Raw genomic sequence first — 18,647 nt, forward strand, 5'->3', positions numbered from 1 at the left:
GTGCTGGCTCCACCCGAAGAAGTCGGATCCGACTCCAAGAAAGATACCATCGAAGCCGGCCCGGGGACTTCACAACCCGGCCCGGGGACTGCAGTGGCAAGATCGAAGACTCCAGAGACCGGCCCGGGGATTGCTCCGGTCGGCCCGGGGACTTCGTCAAGTCAGCAAGCGGATGCGGACTCCACCCCGCCGCCTTCCAGCCCAGCCGCCCTTGTCCAAGTCGCACTAGTGGCAGTTGAAGAAATAGCAGCACCCTCATGGGCCCAGCCCATCCTCAAGTTCCTAGTAAACAAAGAGCTGCCAACTGACGAAATCTTGGCTCGGCAAGTGCAACGCCGAGCAGCAGCTTATACCATAGTCAATAGAGAGCTGGTCAGGCGCAGCGTCACTGGCGTCTACCAACGCTGCGTCGAGGCAGAACAAGGCCAGGCAATTCTCAGAGACGTCCACGAAGGCGAGTGCAACCACCATGCGGCCTCAAGGGCACTCGTCGCCAAAGCCTTCCGGCACGGTTTCTTCTGGCCAACTGCCCTGGAAGAGGCCAAAGAGTTAGTCCAAAAGTACAAAGGGTGCCAGATTTTCCGTTCCAAGCCACTTCAGCCAGCTTCCGCACTCAAGACTATCCCGATCGCCTGGCCCTTTGCAGTCTGGGGCCTGGACATGGTAGGACCATTCAAGACGGCACGAGGTGGCTTGACTAATCTACTTGTCGCAGTGGACAAGTTCACCAAGTGGATAGAAGTGAAGCCCATCAAGAAGTTAAATGGTCCGACTGCAGTGACCTTCATCGCCGACATCGACTCGGTACGGCATCCCGCACAGCATCATCACCGACAATGGCACAAATTTTGCCAAAGGCGCCTTGGCCCATTTCTGCGCGACGCAGGGCATCCGACTGGACTTAGCGTCCGTTGCTCATCCGCAGTCAAACGGCCAGGTGGAGCGGGCAAATGGCCTCATCTTATCCGGCATCAAGCCTCGACTGGTCGTGCCGCTGGAGCGGTCGGCCGACTGCTGGCTTGAGGAACTGCCGGCCGTCCTCTGGAGTCTGTACACGACTCCAAACAAGTCAACCGGCTTCACACCCTTCTTCCTCGTCTACGGTGCCGAAGCCGTCATCCCGATGGACATAGAGTTCGACTCCCCGCGAGTCACTATGTACACCGAGGAAGAAGCAGTAGAAGCACGTCAAGATGGCGTCGATCTGCTGGAAGAGGGCCGGTTGTTGGCACTCAGCCGGTCCAGCATCTACCAGCAGAGTCTGCGTCGATACTACAGCAGGAAGGTCAGGCCAAGATCTTTCCAAGAGGGCGACCTTGTGCTCCGACTGATCCAGCGAACAGCCGGCCAGCACAAGCTGTCGGCGCCTTGGGAAGGCCCCTTCATCATCAGCAAGGTGCTGGGAAACGACTCCTACTACCTGATCGATGCTTAGAAGCCCCGAGCGCGTAAGAGGGACGACTCCGGCAAAGAGACAGAACGCCCGTGGAATGCAAATCTTCTTCGAAGATTTTACAGTTGATGCAGTATGTATCACGCTACCCCTTTGTATTAAAGTACTAAGACTTTGGGCCCCCCGAGACGAGCTCGGGGACCGCCCTTTTTGTTATCTGTATGATAAGAATTATGCCTTCGAGTATATTACTCTTTGTTAAAAGCCGCTTGGCACCGGGCCCGACTAGTCGGCCCGGGGACTCACCGCCTCGCGCTATGAGGAGCTTCCCGCAGTCAGACAAGTAGTGTGCGGTGCCTAATCCGTCTCCTGGCAAAGCCGCGGCTCCCAGAGCGACTGTTTGGTGGCCAGGAGTGAGGAAGAGCGGGCGCCCACACGAAAAATGGCTAAGGACCCAAAGCACGAACATAGCGTAAGACGGCCTCCAGCATCTCTAAGGTAAAAGGCCGACTCATGAGTAGTCGGCTAGCCGCTTTATACTAGCCTCTATTAAAGACAGCCGACTCTTTAGTAGTCGGCTCGCCGCCTTCTATCTAACTTGTTAAAGAGACTCTGAAATGGTCGAGTACTTGCCTTCCCAAAGTAGCCAAGCATTTGATCCAACAACAGTCCGCAGAGCGGTTGTTCGACTGACAAGGTGGCGACTAAGGGAAGGCGGCAAGGGGAAAAGCCTAAAAGAGCAATGAGCAAGGAAAGATAGAACGCGGATTAATATTTACATAGGCCCTTGGCCGAATCTTTGAGTAGAAGTTCAAAATACACCCCGCGGGTGGAACTGTTTGAATTTAACAAAGTTTTCCGAAAGATTGCTAAGACAGATAAAGCAGAGGCGAAAACGGAAGCCTAGGAGGCGACATCTGGTATCGGAGGATCGGAGGATCGGAGGTCTTGGTCCTCGCCAAAGTCCGGGTTCATCCCGAACCACTCTGGCGGCACCTCCTCGCCGCCTGCAGCCCGCTCGGGGACGAAGACACTGGTGTCTGTGTAGTCGGCAATCGCCGCCGCGCGCTCGACAAGGGCACCCTCCACTGCCATCAACTTTTCCTGAGCCTCCGACCGAAACGCGACCGACCGATCCAGGTCCAGCCCTGGATACCACGCCTTGATGAATTCCAGAGCCCGGCGCACTCCGGCCCGGGCCGAGGAACCCTTCCAAGCTTCAAGACGGCCAGCTGCGACCTCCAGCCAGTCGGCGGTCCGACTGGCGGTGCGCAGGGCCAGCATGTCTGGCCACAGAGCGGCAACCGCCTGGGCGTCGGCACGTTGAAGCCGGCGCATCAGCCGATGGGCAGGACGAAGACGTGCTTCAATGCTCAGAAGCTGCTCATCGACGGTTCGGGGGGCGTTGGCGGCGATCTCCGCGCCACTTGCCCTTTGAATCTCGCGATCAGCCTCGATGGCCTGAGTGACCGCCTGAGAGTGGCCAGGGAAGAAGTCTGCCAAGACAAGAAGGAAGTCAGTCGAAAGAGCCAGAAATCGGCTTGACCTATAGTCAAAAGCTCGAAAAAGAAAGGAAGAAAAGAAACTCACCGTCGACAATGTCTTCAATCTCATGGAAGCCGGAGGTCAGCATTGCCTCCTTGTCAGTCCAGGAGGAGCGCTCGCTCTCGAACTCGGCCAGGAGGGCGGCCTCCTTCTTCTCAGCCTCGTCCTGCGCCTTCTTGAGCAGCTCCTTCTGCTCGGCCAGCTGCGCGGCCAGCAGGTCGCGCTCCGTGGCGAGTTTGCTGCACTCCTCCTCCTTGGCACGCAAGGCGGTGTCGGCCTCGCCCAGCTGGTGCCGAAGGGTGGCGTTGGCTTCTGAAGAAGGAAAAGATGAAAGATGATGAGTCATCAACAAAGAAAGTCGCTGAGAAGATCCGGCCCGACTGCTCAGCAGTCGACCCGAATCTTGGGGACTACAGCCCGCGGGTGCGCCAGCGCGCCCCCATGAAAAAAAGGACTCACCCCGGCTCTCCGACAAGTCGGCAGTCCGCCTGCCTAGCTCCTCAACATTTCGGTTGAAGGCGGTAGCACGGAGGTTGTGATACTCCTGTAATAAGCATTTCAGACAAAGTTAATAATTGGAACTCGCCAGAGGGAGTTCCGAACCGCCTGCTCAGCAGCCGGCCCGAAACTCGGGGACTACACCCAGTGGGTGCGCTGTCACGCCACCACAAAGAAAAGCAAGAATCAAAAAGAAAGAGGGGAACATACTCGGACGGCCGTTCGCGCTGCCAGATGCGCCCTGGTGCAGGTTTGAAGGGCGTCGTCTTCAGCGTGCAGCTTCGCCTGGACGTCCAGAAGCGCTTGGTTCAGCGGCCCTGTGCCGCCTCCGCGCAACCACCCAATGGGCGTGGCGCTTGTCGCCTCGGCGTCTGGGGTTGCCGAGCTGGCGGCGCCGGTTTCCCGAGGTCGCGGCGCCGAGGTTGCCCTCTCAAGTCGGCGGCGCACTGGCGAGGCGACTTGGAGAAGCAGCCTCGCCTCGGACTCGTCTGCAGTCGGCGGCACCGGCGGGCCCGCCGGCTGTTTGTCGTGCGCTCTCGAAGACGGCGGCGGAGGCGGCGGTGGCGGCACGAGCGTGTCCGACATGGAGGCCTTGCCGCTTTCCTTCTCCACGACGGGGTTCTCGACGCTGGCTTCTCCAATCTGCCCCGTGAACTCCCGGGGGGCGGCGCCGAGGACAGTGGGGTGACGAACAACACCGACTAGCGGCGCGCGGCCTCCTCGGCTCGCTGCCTTGCTGCAGCGGCAGCTTCGGCCTCTTCCAGTTTTTTCTGGGCGGAGGCCGCCGCCTTCTCGGCCTCCGCTTTCTCCAAACGAGCGGCCTCCTCCTCGTAGCGCTTCTCCCGCGCGTTTCGCTACGTCGCCTCCCGGAGATCGGCGGCAGGTTCAACCCGCCGAGTGTTGTCTCACGTCTCCGCCGACCCCATGACGGAGGACGGCGACCCTCTCAAGGGAAAGGGGAGCCCTGAAGCAAAAAGGGAATGAAAAAGAGAAACTCGGACGAGATTAACCGAGGTAAAATAAGGAAAAAGGAGGAAACACTTACGCAGAAACTAGTGGCGGCCTCTTTACTTCCTTGCGGAAGCGGTTGGCCCTCGCGGCCGCCTCCTCCCATCTGGTCGCGGCGGCCGCCCCCTTGAGCTTCTTCGGCTTGCCGCTGAACGAACTCGGCCCAGTCTGGCGCCTCTTCAAGCCGCCTTGGCCGGCCAGGCCGGCGGAGGAACCCGCGCCCGATGGGCCGACCCTTGGCTAGTGGCGCGGGACGACTTCCCCTTCGGTGTCGTCATCAGGCCAGTCGGCGAAGGTGGCCGAGGGCCTAAGGCCGCCTCCCGCTCCTCCTCCCCCGCCTTCGGCGTCGGCTTCCATCGCCGCCGCCTCCAAGTCGGGGTCGTCAACGTCGCTTTCCGCTCGGTCGGGGATGAACTCGCGGGGTGGCCTCGTGACGCCGGCCGCGGGCTGCATGAGGGGGTTCTAGTTCAGAGAAACCAATGAAAATCAGAAGTCGGAGTCAGCTATGAAGAAGACAAAGCGATAAAGAGATGTGACTTACCACTGGAGGGGGGTTGGCGCGCGAATACGGCTCCTTGCCAAATTGCCAGTCCTCCCCGAGCTCGCAGTTCGTGATGTGGTTCACCATGTTTGCCACCTCTGCGCGGGGCATCTCCCTGGTGCACATCCGACTCGGGTCTCGGTGGTTGCTCATCTGACTGATCAGATGAGGCCGGCCTTGAAGAGGGAGGACTCGGTGCTCCACGAAGGCGGCTAGCAAGTCGGCACCGACAAGGCCCTCCGACTGCGTCTGAACTCGGAGCCGCGCCACGGCGGCGGCTCCGGCAGGAGTCAGCGTCTTGGCCCGGTTAGACCAGCTGGGGAGCCTCCCAACCGGCGGGCCGGCTTCATAAGGTGGCAGATTGACCCAGTCCCCGTCGGGGGCAACGCTCTTCACATAAAAGTATGACCGATGCCACATTTTCACCGATTTAATCAGCGCGATGGCAGGGAAAGGATTGTCGGCCGTCGACCACCGCATCGCGATGAAGGCGCCGCATTGAGCCGGCACGCCGGCGACATGCGTGCCAAGCTTGGATGAGAAGAATTCTCCCCACAACTCGATGGTGGGGAGGATGCCAAGGAAGCCTTCGCACAGAGTGGCGAAGGCGGACAGCAGCACCACCGTGTTTGGGGTGAGGTGGTGTGGCTGGAGCCCGTGGAACTCCAGGAAGGAGCGGAAGAAACCGCTCGCCGGCAGCCCCAGACCGCGCATGAGGTGCGAGCGGAAGATGACCCGCTCGCCCTCATCCGGCGCCGGCAGAATCTCCCCCTCCGGCTCGGCACGGGCGCGCACGAGGTCTGCGCTGGGGAGGCGGCGTGTCCGGCGGAGGAACTCGATATGGTCATCATCCACCTCCGAGCCGTCCCACACGCCGGACCGCACGGCGGGAGCCGCGGCAGCGGAGGAAGAGCTCATCATTGTTGACGCGGGGTGTTTTCGCTCGACGGCAGCAAGAGGATGAAGAGGAGGCAAGAGGAGGCGGGGGAACAGGGCAGATGGGCGCGCGTGTTCACCGCTCCACTCCCCCCCCCTACCTACTTATAGCCTTGAGGGCTGAGAAGCCGATGGGGCGGGAGTGGGATTAACTGCGCGCAGGACCCCACGCCCCCCACGATTTACCCCACAAAGTTATTGCACGCAGTAACGACGTGGGAAACCCAACCGTCCGCACGGCCGCAACGGATCCGTTCATGTGCCGAGGCGCGGTAGTGGCAGGCCCCGCCTGACGGCCCGTCTCGTCGCGCGCGTGGGTAGGCAGACTATCCTCGCCGCGTGGCACCATGCAATAGGACCGCGGCGGGCGGCCGCGGGCAAGCGTATTAGGCACGCCGCCCGGTCTCCCACCACGACTTTCGAGCTCTCCACGAAGCCAGACGGCCCTCTGCGAATCCGACTTTCGGGCAGTCGTCCTAAAGGAAGACGGCAAGCGAAGTCCTAAAAGATGAAACTGTTGAGGCCCCACGACGCAGTATCCACGGAGCCTCACCAGCTTCGGGGACTACTGTCGGAGTAATGGGCCACGGGTAGGCTAACCCGAGCCCCAGAACCTTTCAAGACATTGGGATCAGTAGTGCCGCCTAGGCCAAGTCCCAACGGCGACTCCAAGATATGCCGAGTCCCAGACGGCGACTCCAAGATATGTCGAGTCCCAGACGGCGACTCCAAGATATGCCGAGTCCCAGACGGCGACTCCAAGATATGCCGAGTCCCAGTGGTGACTCCAAGATATGCTGAGTCCCAGACGGCGACTCCAAGATAAGCTAACTCATGGCCGACGACTTCCAGGGAGGCTGGCTATGGAGAGTCGGCCTGCGACTCCACCCTCGTCTCGAAGGACGAGGCGGGGTACGGCCACGGCATGGCCGTCCCCCCTGCTTACAAGCGGCCGGCATGGCTACAGTAAGCCGTATCGCTGAAGATCTCCGGCGAGGCGCAACACTGTTGCCATGCCTGCCCTGACCTCAGCCACAGTGGGCGGCGCACTGTGCCCATGATGCTTGCCTGTACGACCCAAGGACGGCGGGGCCACCCGTCAGTGGGTAGACAGAAGACGGCACGAGGGACCGGAAGACGGACCGTGGGAGTCGGCCCCCTGGAGTCGGCCGACCCCTCTCCCACGGGCCCCGCCCGCCATTAACCAGACAAGATGGGGAATGGCGACAGTGAACGCACGCCAGACGGCGGCGCTGTTGCCATGACCGCATGACCAAGCCAGCGTCATCAGGAGTACCGCTACAGTATCAGGCATGTCCACGGGGCCCGCTAGACGGCGGGCCCCAGTAGTCGGCAGAGAGGGCGGCGGCCTGAGAGACAAACGGCTGGGACCCATCCCCAGCCGGATTACTATTGTACCCCTGGGGGGTAGGCCTATAAAAACCCCCCGGGAAGCCCATGCAAAGGGTTCGGACCCAAAGAGAAATAGACCTTAGATCACAGGCAGGAGAAAGCTAGCCTGGCCTTCTCCTACCTCCAGAAACAGCTCTAGGAGCACCATTGTAGCCACTTTGACATAGTGACCATGCGGAGACCCCGCAAAGCAGCAGTAGGGGTGTTATCTCCTCTAAGAGCCCTGAAGCTGGGTAAGTTCCGCCGGCGTGCATGTCTTCACCTCATCCCGCTTCCGGGCACCGGCGACGTTCTACTCGCTCCCACCATGATAAGCCATCCTTTGGCATATGTCGTACCCAACCCTCGACACAATCCTAAGCATAGCTCAAAGATCATGTAGTTCGTTTAGCTAGAGCTTTTCCAAATGTCAAGTATCATTTCCTTAGACCATGAGATTGTGCAACTCCCGGATACCGTAGGAGTGCTTTGGGTGTGCCAAACGTCACAACGTAACTGGGTGACTATAAAGGTGCACTACGGGTATCTCCGAAAGTGTCTATTGGGTTGGCACGAATCGAGACTGGGATTTGGCACTCCGTATGATGGAGAGGTATCTCTGGGCCCACTCGGTAATGCATCATCAAAATGAGCTCAATGTGACCAAGTGTCTGGTCACGGGATCATGCATTACGGTACGAGTAAAGGGACTTGCCGGTAACGAGATTAAGCGAGGTATTGGGATACCGACGATCGAGTCTCGGGCAAGTAACGTACCGATTGACAAAGGGAATTGTATACGGGGTTGATTGAATCCTCAACATCGTGGTTCATACGATGAGATCATCGAGGTGTATGTGGGAGCCAACATGGGTATCCAGATCCCGCTGTTGGTTATTGACCGGGGAGGCGTCTCGGTCATGTCTGCATGTCTCCCGAACCCGTAAGGTCTACACACTTAAGGTTCGGTGACGCTAGGGTTGTAGAGATATTAGTATGCAGTAACCCGAAAATTTTTAGGAGTCCCGTATGAGATCCCAGACGTCACGAGGAGTTCCGTAATGGTCCGGAGGTGAAGAATTATATATAGGAAGTCAGGTTTCTGCCATCGGGAAAGTTTCGGGGGTCACCGGTATTGTACCGGGACCACCAGAAGGGTCCCGGGGGTCCACCGGGTGGGGCCACCTATCCCGGAGGGCCCCATGGGATGAAGTGGGAGGGGAACCAGCCGCAAGTGGGCTGGTGCGCCCCCCCCCCCTTGGGCCCCCCTGCGCCTAGGGTTGGAAACCCTAGGGTGGGGGGCGCCTCCACCTGGCTTGGGGGCAAGTTTCCCCCCTGGCCGCCGCCCCCATTAGAGATCCCATCTCCTAGGGCCGGCGCCCCCCCCCTAGGGGGCCTATATAAAGAGGGCTTTTACGTAGGTAAGAAAAACGTTCTTGCTAGAACCCAATTGCAGCCACGTAAAAGATGGAACAACAATTAGAGGACGTCTAACTTGTTTTTGCAGCATATGATTTGTGATGTGATATGGCCAAAAGTTGTGATGAATGATGAATGATATATATGTGATGTATGAGATCATGTTCTTGTAATAGGAATCACGACTTGCATGTCGATGAGTATAACAACCGGCAGGAGCCATAGGAGTTGTCTTAATTATTGTATGACCTGCGTGTCAATGATTAACACCATGTAATTACTTTACTTTATTGCTAAACCGTTAGCCATAGTAGTAGAAGTAATAGTTGGCGAGAAACTTCATGGAGACACGATGATGGAGATCATGATGATGGAGATCATGGTGTCATGCCGGTGATGAAGATGATCATGGAGCCCCAAGATGGAGATCAAAGGAGCTATATGATATTGGCCATATCATGTCACTACTATATATAATTGCATGTGATGTTTATTATGTTTATGCATCTTGTTTACTTAGAACGACGGTAGTAAATAAGATGATCCCTTATAACAATTTCAAGAAAGTGTTCTCCCCTAACTGTGCGCCGTTGCTAAAGTTCGTCGTTTTGAAGCACCACGTGATGATCGGGTGTGATAGATTCTTACGTTCACATACAATGGGTGTAAGACAGTTTTACACATGCAAAAACACTTAGAGTTAACTTGACGAGCCTAGCATGTACAGACATGGCCTTGGAACACAGAAACCGAAAGGCCGCACATGAGTTGTATGGAAGATATGATCAACGTGGAGATGTTCACCGATGATGACTAGTCCGTCTCACGTGATGATCGGACACGGCCTAGTCGACTCGGATCGTGTAACACTTAGATGACTAGAGGGATGTCTAATCTGAGTGGGAGTTCATTAAATAAATTGATTAGATGAACTTAATTATCATGAACTTAGTCTAAAATCTTTGCAAAATATGTCTTGTAGATCAAATGGCCAACGCTCATGTCAACATGAACTTCAACACATTCCTAGAGAAAGCCAAGCTGAAAGATGATGGCAGCAACTATACGGACTGGGTCCGGAACCTGAGGATCATCCTCATAGCTGCCAAGAAAGCATATGTCCTAGAAGGACCGCTAGGTGAAGCACCCATCCCAGAGAACCAAGACGTTATGAACGCTTGGCAGTCACGTGATGATGATTACTCCCTCGTTCAGTGTGGCATGCTTTACAGCTTAGAACCGGGGCTCCAAAAGCGTTTTGAGTGACACGGAGCATATGAGATGTTCGAGGAGCTGAAAATGGTTTTCCAAGCTCATGCCCGGGTCAAGAGATATGAAGTCTCCGACAAGTTCTATAGTTGTAAGATGGAGGAAAATAGTTCTGTCAGTGAGCACATACTCAAAATATCTGGGTTGCACAACCGCCTGTCCCAGCTGGACATTAACCTCTCGGACGAGGCGGTCATTGACAGAATCCTTTAGTCGCTCCCACCGTGCTACAAGAGCTTTGTGTTGAACTACAATATGCAGGGGATGGTGAAAACTATTCCTGAAGTATTTTCAATGCTGAAGTCAGCAGAGGTAGAAATCAAGAAAGAACATCAAGTGTTGATGGTCAATAAAACCACTAAGTTCAAGAAGGGCAAGGGTAAGAAGAACTTCAAGAAGGACGGCAAAGATGTTGCCGCGCCCAGTAAGCCAGTTGCCGGGAAGAAGTCAAGGAATGGACCCAAGCCTGAGACTGAGTGCTTTTATTGCAAAGGGAAGGGTGACTGGAAGCGGAACTGCCCCAAATACTTAGCGGACAAGAAGGCCGGCAACACTAAAGGTATATGTGATATACATGTAATTGAAGTGTACCTTACCAGTAATCGTAGTAACTCCTGGGTATTTGATACCGGTGCCGTTGCTCATATTTGTAACTCACAGCAGGAGCTGCAGAATAAGCGGAGACTAGCGAAGGACGAGGTGACGATGCGCGTCAGGAATGGTTCCAAGGTCGATGTGATCGCTGTCGGCACGCTACCTCTACATTTACCTACGGGATTAGTTTTAAACCTTAATAATTGTTATTTAGTGCCAATTTGAGCATGAACATTGTATCTGGATCTCGTTTAATACGAGATGGCTACTCATTTAAATCCGAGAATAATGGTTGTTCTATTTATATGAGAGATATGTTTTATGGTCATGCCCCGATGGTCAATGGTTTATTCTTAATGAATCTCGAATGTAGTGTTACACATATTCATAGTGTGAATACCAAAAGATGTAAAGTTGATAACGATAGTCCCACATACTTGTGGCACTGCCGCCTTGGTCACATTGGTGTCAAGCGCATGAAGAAGCTCCATGCTGATGGACTTTTAGAGTCTCTAGATTATGAATCATTTGACACATGCAAACCATGCCTCATGGGCAAAATGAGCAAGACTCCGTTCTCAGGAACAATGGAGCGAGCAACCAACTTATTGGAAATCATACATACCGATTTGTGCGGTCCAATGAGCGTTGAGGCTCGCGGAGGATATCGTTATGTTCTCACTCTCACTGATGACTTGAGTAGATATGGGTATGTCTACTTGATGAAACACAAGTCTGAGACCTTTGAAAAGTTCAATGAATTTTAGAATGAGGTAGAGAATCAACGTGACCGAAAGATAAAAGTCTTACGATCAGATCGTGGAGGTATTTAAGTCACGAATTTGGTACACACTTAAGAAAATGTGGAATCGTTTCACAACTCACGCCGCCTCGAACACCTCAGCGTAACGGTGTGTCCGAACGTCGTAATCGCACTCTATTGGATATGGTGCGATCTATGATGTCTCTTACCGATTTACCGCTATCATTTTGGGGATACGCTCTAGAGACAGCTACATTCACTTTAAATAGGGCTCCGTCTAAATCCGTTGAGACGACACCGTATGAATTATGGTTTGGGAAGAAACCTAAGCTGTCGTTTCTAAAAGTTTGGGGATGCGATGCTTATGTCAAGAAACTTCAACCTGAAAAGCTCGAACCCAAGTCGGAAAAATGCGTCTTCGTAGGATACCCTAAGGAAACCATTGGGTATACCTTCTACTTAAGATCCGAGGGCAAGATCTTTGTTGCCAAGAACGGATCCTTTCTGGAAAAAGAGTTTCTCTCGAAAGAAGTAAGTGGGAGGAAAGTAGAACTCGATGAAGTACTACCTCTTGAACCGGAAAATAGTGCAGCTCACGAAATGTTCCTGTGGTGCCTACACCGACTGGAGAGGAAATTAATGATGATGATCAAGGTACTTCGGATCAAGTTGCTACTGGACTTCGTAGGTCCACAAGGACACGTTCCACACCAGAGTGGTATGGCAACCCTGTCCTGGAAATAATGTTGTTAGACAACGGTGAACCTTCGAACTATGAAGAAGCGATGGCGGGCCCAGATTCCAACAAATGGCTTGAAGCCATGCAATCCGAGATAGAATCCATGGATGAAACAAAGTATGGACTTTGATAGACTTGCCCAATGATCGGCGAGCGATAGAAAACAAATGGATCTTTAAGAAGAAGACGGATGCACATGGTAATGTTACCATCTATAAAGCTCGACTTGTCGCTAAGGGTTATCGACAAGTTGAAGGGGTAGACTACGATGAGACATTCTCTCCCGTAGCGAAGCTAAAGTCCATCCGAATCATATTAGCAATTGCCGCATACTATGATTATGATATATGGCAGATGGACGTCAAAACGGCATTCCTTAATGGACATCTTAAGGAAGAACTGTATATGATGCAGCCGGAAGGTTTTGTCGACCCTGAGAATGCTAACAAGGTATGCAAGCTCCAGCGATCCATTTATGGGCTGGTGCAAGCATCTCGGAGTTGGAACATTCGCTTTGATGAGATGATCAAAGTGTTTGGGTTTATGCAGACTTATGGAGAAGCCTGCATTTACAAGAAAGTGAGTGGGAGCTCTGTAGCATTTCTCATATTATATGTAGATGACATACTTTTGATGGGAAATGATATAGAACTTTTGGACAGCATTAAGGCCTACTTGAATAAGTGTTTTTCAATGAAGGACCTTGGAGAAGCTGCTAACATATTAGGCATCAAGATCTATAGGGATAGATCGAGACGCCTCATAGGTCTTTTGCAAAGCACATACCTTGATAAGATATTGAAGAAGTTCAATATGGATCAGTCCAAGAAAGGGTTCTTGCCTGTATTGCAAGGTGTGAGATTGAGCTCGGCTCAATGCCCGACCACGGCAGAAGATAAAGAAGAGATGAGTGTCATCCCCTATGCCTCAGCCATAGGGTCTATTATGTATGCCATGCTGTGTACCAGAGTTGATGTAAACCTTGCCATAAGTTTGGTAGGAAGGTACCAAGGTAATCCCGGCAAGGAACACTGGACAGCGGTCAAGAACATCCTAAAGTACCTGAAAAGGACTAAGGGTATGTTTCTCGTTTATGGAGGTGACGAAGAGCTCGTCGTAAAGGGTTACGTCGACGCTAGCTTCGACACAGATCTGGATGACTCTAAGTCACAAACCGGATACGTGTATATTTTGAATGGTGGGGTAGTAAGCTGGTGCAGTTGCAAGCAAAGCGTCGTGGCGGGATCTACATGTGAAGCAGAGTGCATGGCAGCCGGTATTGTACCGGGACCACCGGAAGGGTACCGAGGGTCCACCGGGTGGGGCCACCTATCCCGGAGGGCCCCATGGGCTGAAGTGGGAGGGGAACCAGCCCCAGGTGGGCTGGTGCGCCCCCCCCCCTTGGGCCCCCCCTGCGCCTAGGGTTGGAAACCCTAGGGTGGGGGGGCGCCTCCACCTGGCTTGGGGGGCAAGTTTCCCCCCTGGCCGCCGCCCCCCCTTGGAGATCCCATCTCCTAGGGCCAGCGACCCCCTAGGGGGCCTATATAAAGAGGGGGGGAGGGAGGGCAGCCGCACCCATGCTCTTGGCGCCTCCCTCTCCCGTTGCTACACCTCTCCCTCTCGTAGAAGCTCGGCGAAGCCTACCGAGATCACTGCTGCATCCACCACCACGCCGTCGTGCTGCTGAATCTCCGTCAACCTCTCCTCCCCCTTGCTGGGTCAAGAAGGAGGAGATGTCTTCCTCAACCGTACGTGTGTTGAACGCGGAAGTGCTGTCCATTCAGCACTAGGATCATTGGTGATTTGGATCACAACGAGTACGACTCCCTCAACCCCGTTCTCTTGAACGCTTCCGCTCGCGATCTACAAGGGTATGTAGATGCACTCCTTTCTCTCGTTGCTAGATCAACTCATAGATTGATCTTGGTGAAAGCGTAGAATTTTTTTTATTTTCTGCAACGTTCCCCAACACCCCCATTACCGGAGTCCATGGGGGTCTCCCCCCCCCCCCATGTGCCCGGCGACTGGGATTTTGCCTGAGGGCGTCTCTGGAACGGCCTCCCCTTGGCCGGGTATCCTTCGAGACAACACCTCGCTGTCGTTCGCGGGCCAGGGGGAGGAGGCGGTCGGAAGAGAATCGTTATTCATCACTGACGCGCCCAGAGACCCCTCCGAAGAGGATACATCGATGCTGGATTTGGCCGGACTGCAAGTGCACGTCTGGCATGATAAGAAGCAGTAAAATAAACATACCGGAAATGCTATTGTGTCCGGATACTTACGACTTAGCCAGGGGCTTGTCCCTGGGTTCCCACTCCTCGCCGCTGTAGGTGGTTGTGGTGGAATGGTCTGGAAGGAAGGTTTTTCCCTTCTTGGACACCTCGGCCTCCTCATGTGGGGCGGCCTTCTTCTTCTTTCTCCCCCTGGTGGGGGGGGGAGGGATTTCCTCCTCCTCGTCCTCACCTTCGGTGGAGGAGTGTGTCTCGGTGTCTTCAGACGTCACGTTTGATGCAACCTTGCACCGGAGACCTTTCCTGGTCCCTGCGGCCGTCTTCTTGGCCTTCTTCTCTGGCACCTCATAGGGCGCCGGAAATAGCATCTTCGTCAGAAGATCCGATTGTGGATCTTCAGGTAGCGGAGCTGGACAGTCAATCTGCTCCGCTATCGCTATCCAGTCCTGTAAACACGGCATGGGGGCTTAGGCTCCTCCCGCGGATGTGGTGGTAAAAGGCGCATCTTGCGAAATATAAAAAATCACCGGATTGGCTTTTGTTTCGCGCTGAGTCCGCGACCTTCGGTATGGGTGGTGGTACCTCGTTGGCCTTGAACAGCACCTTCCAGACATCTTCGTGCGTCGTGTCGAAGAGCTCTCGCAGTGTTTCGTGTTCGGCCGGGTCGAACTCCCACAGATTGCAGACCCGTCTCTGACACGGAAGGATCCGGCGAACGAGCATAACCTGGACCACATTGACAAGCTTGATTTTCTTGCCTAAAATATTTTGGACGCATGTCTGAAGTCCGGTCAGCTCCACTGTTGATCCCCAGGCTAAGCCCTTCTCTTTCTAGGAGGTGGGCCGCATGGGGACGCCAGATCAAAATTTGGGGGTCGCCGCCTAGTTGGTGTAGTGCGGCTCGGTGATGTAGAACCACCCCGATTGCCACCCCTTCACAGTCTCCACAAAGGAGCCCTCGGTCCAGGTGACGTTGGGCATCTTGACCACCATGGTGCCCCCACACTCCGCTTGCTGGCTGCCCACCACCTTTGGCTTCACGTTGAAGATCTTCAGCCATAGGCCGAAGTGGGGCGTGATGCGAAGGAAGGCCTTGCACACGACGATAAATGCCAAGATGTTGAGGATGAAGTTGGGGGCCAGATCATGGAAGTCCAACCCGTAGTAAAACATAAGTCTGCAGACGAATGGGTGGAGGGGGAATCCCAGTCCGCGGACGAAGTGAGAGAGGAATACTACCCTTTCCTGGGGTTTCGGGGTAGGGATGAGCTGCCCTTCGGCCGGAAGCCGGTGTGCTATGTTTGCGGACAGGTATCCGCCCTCCCGAAGCTTCGTAATGTCCTCCTCCGTGACGGAGGAGGCCATCCACTTGCCTCCCGCTCCGGACATGTTTGGAATGGCTTTGCGAAAGAGGTGAAAGCTTGGGCGTTGGAGCTCGAGCGAGAGAGAATGGATGAGCAGAGGAAGAAGAGGGCGTGGGTGAAAAAGGGGAGTCCTTATCTCCTTATAAAGGCTGCAGGGATCCTGCGCCTCCCCATTTGCCCTAGAAACTCGCTTATTCCCCAAATGCCGTGTTGATGGCGTGGTTGGGTTACCCACACCCGTATTGATGAGAATCCTGTGATAAGGGGACACGATCTCTGCTTCGACAGGGCGTGCCAATAAAACCGCCTCGCAAGATGTGCAGTAGCAGGTTGAGAAAATGGTTCAAATAATGACCGGGTCGCGGCGTGATGTCGCGCTATGGGAACGTTGTCAGCAGATTAGACTTGTGGAATATTGTGCTCTCTACGGTGGTATGTGGAACTTGTTTTGCAGAGCCGGATGCAATTCTTGTGTTCAAGATCTTCTTTGGAGTATTCGGAGAAGGAACCCGCCTTGCAATGTCGAAGACAATCAGCGCGTCGGACCCATCGTCATTGAAGCCTGGTTCAGGGGCTACTGAGGGAGTCCTGAATTAGGGGGTCCTCTGACAGCCGGACTATATGCTTACGCCGGACTGTTGGACTATGAAGATACAAGTTTGAAGATTTCGTCCCATGTCCGGATGGGACTCTCCTTTGCGTGGAAGGCAAGCTTGGAAATTCGGACATGTAGATTTCCTTCTCTGTAACCGACTCTGTGTAACCCTAGGTCCCCTCCGGTGTTTATATAAACCGGAGGGTTTAGTCCGTAGGACAACAACGATCATAATCATAGGCTAGCTTCTAGGGTTTAGCCTCTACGATCTTGTGGTAGATCAACTCTTGTAATACTCATATCATCAAGATCAATCAAGCAGGAAGTAGGGTATTACCTCCATCGAGAGCGCCCGAACCTGGGTAAACATTGTGTCCCCCGCCTCCTGTTACTATTAGCCTTAGACGCACAGTTCGGGACCCCCTACCCGAGATCCGCCGGTTTTGACACCGACAATGGGCTTATCTGGCCTGAACGAAAGCCATGTTTTCTACTAGTGACCAACTATGGACTGTTTCCTAAGAGAATCTACAACCGGACCCCATATCTGTCCCTAACGTCCACACAGGCTGCTCGGTCACTGACCAGATGCAAAAGTGCCACCCAATCACTCATGACAAATTCGGCCCAAACGCCCGGACTGACAACCAACAGTCATATCAAGCCCATATCTGAGGCGGATATGGGGACGTTAGGGCACGCCCAGACACACCCACCACGTAGGACCCGGTCAACAGTGGCCCACCCAACCCCACATATACTCAACCCTATCCGCACTCAGGATGAAAGCCTAGCCGCTCTCCACTCCACTCTAGTTCCCTCCCACGGTACCCAATCTCCTCTTCGGCGAGTTCCGGCCTAGTCCTTCATGGAGGGCACTAGATCCGAGGACATGGACCTCATCCCTTGCATGCCCGAGGAGCAGATGGCCGTCCGTGCTGCTCTTCGACGCTCCCAGGTGGAGTGCACCATCCTGCAGTGTTCATCGATATGTTGGGATTCCATTGCCCAAATGGCACTAGGATTCGCCTTGGACGGTGGATCACGATGCGTCGCGACCTTGCCGTAATCAGAGACCATCACTTGGCAGTGCAACCCTGTTTCTGATTACGGCCATGTGATGGTCTCTAATTACGGCCATGTGATGGTCTCTGTTTGTCACCCATGGATGTGCGGTTGTACGGGTCGAAGACGCAAAACAAATTGAGGCAGATCTCCTCCTGCCGTAGTCAGCAACACATATCCTCCCCACACATGTCCAATTGGCAAAGCTCCATCAACAATAAATCAAGGGATCGATTGAGCTGGCATTGATGCACGCCCTTATGAGCAGCTTTTCGATGCACGCCCTTTACAAAGTTTAGAATCTCGATGCAAATATATGGCTTAGATTAGAATTTACCTCTTACGTAAAAAAAGGGTAGTATTGGCAATTACATATTGTAAACATCCAGGGAAAAAACGTTGTGAAGGTACTTAGCCGTAGAAGGCCGAGTCATGTATGTATCCTCTTTCTGCTGGCCTAATAGGATTGGGGTTTAGGAATAGTATAGGCTGCAGAAATGATTTGATAACAGAGCGAGATGAAGCTTCAGCTCGCTGCCTGTGCTTGGCTAAGAGACGAAGACATAGAAGGTTAGGACTACGGGCATGGCGGCAACTGTTCCAAGATGCATTGCAGCTGCTTGGCGGTTATTACCAAAAAGCACCTCCATGGCCATCTTCTCGATGAAACTCGCTGGGCACAACCGCACAACGTGGGATGAGTCGAAGGCTGACGCTGCGAAGCAAGTGCATCGGCAGAAGCTATAGCGTTGCAGCAGTGGCAGCGAAGAGACAACTGGCATGATCTCTTTTCCAGGAGATGACGAACGCGGAGCGGGGATTCCTCGAAAAATATTGAAACTGGGAAACTAGTCTCTTGCAACACCGTTGGATGAAAATAACCTTCTAAGGGCTCATTTGGTTGCATGGGTTCCCCCCGGGATCCCCACATTTTTTCAGGGCCCGAAATCCACATGGAGACCCTCGCCTGGGAAAACAGCCTCGTCATTTGGTCGACCTGTTCGACGGGGTGTGCCTGCCCGAACCCTGCCCTTTCTCCGGGAAAAGGTCCCACACCTCCACACTCGTCGAAAATCCTCCCGTCGTTTCCCTCGTGCGATCTGATCTCTGTTTGCTCGCTCTCCCTCCCTCGCCCATGCCTTCCATCCCTCTCTTCCCCTCCCTGTACCAACAAATGAGGAGAAGATCTCTCCCGTGGAAAAGGAAGGGAATTACGTGTGCTCCTGAAATTCCCCCGACGGGATGTAGTACCCTGGGCGTTCTTCCCTGAGTCACCAAACAAAGCCTAAAAGTGT

This window comes from Triticum dicoccoides, chromosome 5B (assembly GCF_002162155.2).
Source record: "Triticum dicoccoides isolate Atlit2015 ecotype Zavitan chromosome 5B, WEW_v2.0, whole genome shotgun sequence".
Lineage (NCBI taxonomy): Eukaryota > Viridiplantae > Streptophyta > Magnoliopsida > Poales > Poaceae > Triticum > Triticum dicoccoides.